The sequence below is a fragment of the Carassius gibelio genome, chromosome B19, assembly GCF_023724105.1.
Source record: "Carassius gibelio isolate Cgi1373 ecotype wild population from Czech Republic chromosome B19, carGib1.2-hapl.c, whole genome shotgun sequence".
Classification (NCBI taxonomy): Eukaryota; Metazoa; Chordata; class Actinopteri; order Cypriniformes; family Cyprinidae; genus Carassius; species Carassius gibelio.
Window position 1 is genome coordinate 34,794,171 of NC_068414.1, and position 6,209 is coordinate 34,800,379.

Consider the following 6,209-nt stretch of genomic DNA (forward strand, 5'->3'; position numbering starts at 1 on the left):
AATATATTTACCAATATATTTCTTAAAATATATTATGATATATTGTAATATATTATTTTCCCTTTTTATTTTCTAATATTTTATATTTTTGAATACATTTAATAATATATTGATGATACATATATTATATAATATATTGCAAAATATACAAATAATTGGCGCTTTCAATATATTGCAATATATTGGAAAAAATAAATATATATAAGAATATATGCCTAATATATTACATGATATTTTCCAATATACTGCAATATACTTTTGTTTCATAAGGGGATTTACAGCATTTACAATGTCTCCTGAGATTTTCAAGTGATGTTTTGTTCACTTCCTTAACATCTGTACCTTAAAACACTATAGATTAAACAAATAAAAGCAAAAGTGTCCTTAAAAACGTTGTACGATGCTGATTCTTTTTATTTTCAGAGCTTGTTGCAAACCATGCATGCATGCATTTTCATCCGATGCAACCCATTTTCAAAAAGATTTGAGCTAATAGATGCCTCTGTAGATTTGTTAAATGGACCAGAAAAATGCTACAGCGGTTTTATGCTAATTAGAATTTGGCTAATTGTTAATAGATTGCAGAAAGCATCAAGGATCGGTTTTCAGTTTCAGATTGATTTTCTTCTTTAGATTTTAAGAATGCATGTGCACTAAGCTGTGGGTTTGTCTGTTGTTGTGCATCGGCAGAAGTGAAGGAGAGGAAAGATGTGTGTGGTTCCTGGAGAAATTAGCGTGTTGGATTGAGATGCCAGCATGGGGCGCAGGAAACCATTGCCTTTGCTCTGTCACCAGCGCAACAGCACAATGGTGTACATCTGTGTGGCTGTGCGCCGTCCTCACACTGAGACAGCAGCCCCCCGTCAGGCCAGCTGTGAGGGGTTAATGACAGCCGATCCGCCCCGCCGGGGGCCGCAAGCTTTGTGTGTCTGAATCTACAGTTCACTCCCAGGAAGGAAGCCAAGCGGGAGAAATGAAAGATTTGCTGCTCAGAGTTCTGCATTGTGTTCATGCACAATTCCTTTAAAGCATAAATAATCAGTATTATTAAACACATATTTAATGAGACACTGATGCATTGCTACATTTCTCCAAATCTGATGAAGAAACAAACTCATCTACATCTTGTATGACATGAGGATGAGAACATTTCCAGCAAAATATTGGTATAAAAGGTGGAAGTCTGATCTAAGCTGAAATGATTTCTCCGCAGTATTTCTGCTCCGCTCAGTGAAGTTATGGTTTCTGCTGTGATGGCTCCGTGTCCTGGAGGTTATTGATGGCAGACTGAACGGGAGAATCGCTGGCGACCTGCATGTAAAGATGTGGATTTATGGCTCCAGATCCCTCCAACAATTTCATCAAAAGCTCATTGGCCTGCAGCGTTTCTCCCGTGATAAATCAGCCGGAGCGGAGCGGATGAGAGACGGGAGCAGAGGTCACGGTTCATCCCTCACCACAACTCACAGATTCATGAACACACTCATGTTTACCTGAATCACACACCTTCGTCTGTTCAGTAAATCACACTTACTGAAAATTACAGGGAAAAAACTTTGGGGTCAGTAAAGACATTTATAAGATTTCTGTTTCAAATAAATCCTGTTCTTTTGAGCTTTCTTTTCATCTGTGAATCTGGAAAACGAAAATGTCTCACAGTTTCCACAAACATTTCGGGCTGTTTTAAACAGGTCACGGTTCATCAAAAAATAATAATAATCAGAAATGTTTCTTGAGCAGTAAATCATCATATTATACTGATTTCTGAAGATCATGTGACGCTGAAGACTGGAGGAATGATGCTGAAAATACAGCTGTGCTTTACAGAAATAAATTGCATTTGAACAGATATTCACATTTAAAACAGCTATTTTAAATTGAAAAAAATATATTGCAATTTTACTGGTTTTACTGTACAAAAATGGTACAAAATCTGTCACTGTACTTTGGTACCATTTATGTACTAATGTGTACACTTTAGGTACTTTAGGTACAAAGATGTGCCTTATAAAAAGTTACCACCCCAGTGACACTTTTTGTTCCTTTTTTTCTGTATGAATGTATGTTTTAATCAAATAAACACAGCCTTGGTGAGCAGAAGAGACTTCTTTCAAAAACATTACAAATCATAGTAATGCTGTACCTTATTTCTTTTTGAAAGTGAAATTGCAGAATTTTGTACCATTCAGTATTGAACTGATGCAGCACACAGGATGCAGAATTGCAAATGGAATTTAAAAGTAAGGAAGTTAGTTAATTTAATTAATTAAAATGAAATAGCGAAGATTTTCAAGACAAGCCTTGAACGGTTGGACAAATTCACAAAGGAAAACAAAATTAGGTTATATATGTGTGTGTGTGTGTGTGTGTGTGTGTGTGTGTGTGTGTGTGTGTGTGTGCATGTATGTGTGTGTGTGTGTGTTTTATTGTATTTATCATCTTTTGTGTAGCAGGTTTGAAGAATACTTTATTTCCCAGAATGCATTGTGGGTAGAATATGGGTGTGTCCCGTTCCATTCAATTTAGTTGAATTAAAACTCATGCTCATGAACTGAAAGGAGGTTCTGGATGATGCATGTTATATTGCACAGCTTTTGTCCTACAGGTGACAGGGATGTCATACACAGGACAAAAGTTTTGTTTCCCAAGCTTTTCAACACTTTAATGACACGTAGAACAGCCAGGTTTCCTGTGCTGATTTACTGTGTGTGTGTGTGTGTGTGTGTGTGTGTGTGTGTGTGTGTGTGTGTGTGTGTGTGTGTGTGTTTGAAGTGGAGGCTGTAATCACCCGTGGGCTTCTCTCTGTGATCAGAGCCAACTCAAGAGATGATAAACACACGCCTGGAGGAATCACACATCAAATATTGACACAACTCCTCACACACACACACACACACACACACACACTTCAGATCAAAACACCAGTCATTCACAGGAAACTTCAGTCTCCTGCTTCTCAGATGTTTCTCCTAAAAACACCCCACTAGTCTCACATATGACTTTCACTCATCTCAGCAATGTCTCAAACTGAGCTCAGTCTGCTTATTTTTACTCGCCCACTTTTTAGTTATCATACCAATAATAAAAGTATTTTTGTGCAAATAACAAGATGAATGTATTTTCTGTCAGTGTATTGAATAGGATTTTATTTTGTCTTACTGAAATCACAACATTTTCTCTTGTTTTAGGTATAAAAATAAGTTGCACACAAGTCTTAATAACTTATGCAGTGATGTCATTAGTAAATTGATCTTGATTTAAATGTTAAGAATTTTTTTATTGGAAAAAGTCATAAAACTAGCTAATCTTAAAAGTTAACAGAAATACGCTTTAATAACAATTTGCCAACTTTCCCGTTGAGTTATAAACAATGTTATTTTTTAATGTTCTCTAGATGTAAAAAGTCCAGTAAACTAAAAAGTAAACATAAACTTTTATTTTGGATGCGATTAATCACGATTCATCTTTTGACAGCACTTATTTAGAGCAGCTTCACAGTAATAAACAAGAACACAACATTGTTAAACGTTTGAAGTGTGTTATGTGCGAGAGATGAAACGTGTCCAGCAGGGTTTAGTGCCTGTGGCCGCTGCGCTGCTCACACACACACACACTCACACACACACATACACTCGTTTGTTTTTGTGAAAAGTGTGTTTTTTGTGAAATATTATTGCATTTTAAAATAAGAGTTTTCTATTTTAATATACTTTAAAATATAATTTTTTCCTGTTAAACAAAGCTGTATTTCCTGCATCATTACTCCAGTCTACAGTCACATGATAATTAAAAAACATAACTTTATAGTGACACAAAAGTTTCTTCTGCTCATCAAGGCTGCATTTATTTGATCAAAAATACAGAAATAAAAATGTAATTTTCTGAAATATTAATACAATTTAAAAAAAAGCATAACTTTATAGCGAAACCAACTCTATAGTGGTTTGCCCGAGCATTGCAATTATTTTCCATTTACAAGAATTCATTTTAATGTTGATGCTTCCCATGTTGAAGCATGGGCACTTTTCATCTTTTCATATGTGGTGTAAAGGGATTTTACATGTGCCAAAAATATAAGTTTCGGGGTCTTACTATTAAAAATAAATAAGCAAGTCCAGCTCAGTTGACAAGTAGTAAAATAATGCATTACTTCACACAACTACAGTTAGTTTTAATGGCATAATGCAATATTACAATGCATTACTTTTAAAGTATAACTTTACTCAACACTGTATTTAGAAAGCCTAAAGCATGTGTTTCTTTTAGCAAGTGCAAATGTGATGGAGATGCTGTTCTCACAGTGTGCTAGTTGACTTCCACCTGCTCTCACTCAGGTCCTCCTGCTGAGGTCACAGGGCGTCGGGAGCAGTTCAGGTGCACTTCGTTCCCAGAGCAATTGACCAATCATGTCTTCACCTGGGGCTAAGAGGGGTCCCGGGGTTAAGGCGATCTAATGGGTGGGGACGGCTTCACAGACGTCTGTTGTGTGGTCTTTAAAACCTGCGCTGATGAGGTGGACGCTGTGTAATCTGTGTGCTCAGATCGGCCTGGCGGGAGAAATGGATGAAGATTGAGGAGCTCTTCTCCTCTCCAGACGAATGGGGTCTCATGTCACTGGTCTGATTGAATCCGGCTGGTTCGGTGAAGTTTGCTTCTGTACGAGAAGACACACGCTGAAGTGGAAGATCTCTGAAAACAACATTCACACGTCTTCATTTGTATGAAAATAAGTTAGTCAAATTAATAGTTATAGCTCTGAAATCTGATTGGATTAGACACATTCAAAACACTGATAATAATATATATATATATATTCAGACAAAAGTTCAGGTTTGAACATTATTATTATAATATAAAATCATTTAATTTCAGTAAAAGTTGAACTTCAGTAGTTAAAAAATTAAACGGTTAAATATACAAAAATAAAATTATAAAATTTCTGAACAGAAAGTTGAGATTTGAATGGAAAGTACAGATTAATAAAAATATATATATAAAAAATTATTTCATTTTAGTAAAAGTGAAATGTAAACGGTTTACATAAAATCTAAAAAAATGTAAACATATATAAAAATAAAATTGTTGTTGAAATTCGAGGCAGAAAGTGTGATTAAAATGATTCTGAAAACAAATAATTGTATCTGTCAAAAATGTAATACTTAAATATGAAATACATTATTAAATAAATTTGAAATAGAAACAATTACATTTTAATCAAAGCAAAATACTTTAAAATATTTTTTTAAAAGTTATAAAGTTATATTAAAATTTCACAGCTGTCTAAGTGAGTCTGTGCAGCAAGTTTTCCACTGCGCTAAAAAGTGTTCAATGACAGGCAAAAAATAAACCTTAAAGACATCATCAGTATAGTGCACTCAACTGCAAAACAGTGTATTGACAAGTGCACTAGAAACATAACAAGAGTCCAGCCAATCATTGTGAAGCACACCTGGCCACAGTTCACACAGACAGACAGACAGCACTAAACATCTAGGTTCGGCTGTTTTTACATCATTCAACAAGTAAACATTACTCAGCACAGACAGATCAGAGACAAGACTGAAACACACACACACACACACACTCTCTTCATGACTGTATACAATGCTGATCCTAATAAGTCAGGATGCTGATTCCTGCGCTTCACGTCTTTTAACATCTGTATTCTCTCCATCTGTCTTTCAGTTCTTCATGTCAGATATGAGTTTCTGGAGCCCTGCGGGACATTACATGCGTCTTACATCAACATCAACTGCTCTGCTGTGCTGAAAACAGGAAAAAACCCTCCAGAAAACAAGAAAGACTCCTGCAGGATCCACTCATGGAGCTGTTGACGAGATCAGCTGCTCTCTCCAGCACATTAAGGGTTAAAGAGACGCTTGTTTGGCCCATCAACACCTTCCTCGGCGAGTAGACGCTCACTTTAGGGACAAGAGCACAGTGTGCCGAAAATCTGATTCACTGGAGATGCAGTAAAACTGTTTTAGCTTCAGCCACGGGACACCAAGATGCCTGTCACACACACACAGACAACACACACACAAACACACAATCTCACACACACACAAACACACACACACAAGCGTTTCTCAGAGAGAGCAATTAAATCAAATTGAGATCAAATCTTCCTTCTGGCTCCAGTTTAATCACACTTTGATGCATTATATATGTATATATTATATACATCTTATCAAAGATATCTTATCAAA

General features: G+C 36.0%; 1 long non-coding RNA gene across 2 annotated transcripts; it reads left to right on the plus strand.

The window, feature by feature from the left end:
• The first annotated feature begins 278 nt into the window (after positions 1 to 278).
• Positions 279 to 5,922, plus strand: LOC127978804 (uncharacterized). Of its 2 annotated transcripts, none has more exons than XR_008158654.1 (3): positions 279 to 1,438; positions 4,335 to 4,730; positions 5,686 to 5,922. It is a non-coding gene; the product is annotated as an uncharacterized LOC127978804 (long non-coding RNA). The 2 variants fall into 2 exon arrangements; XR_008158653.1 differs by lacking the exon at positions 279 to 1,438 and having other exon boundaries at positions 2,427 to 4,457; positions 4,542 to 4,730.
• The last annotated feature ends 287 nt before the right edge of the window (positions 5,923 to 6,209 follow it).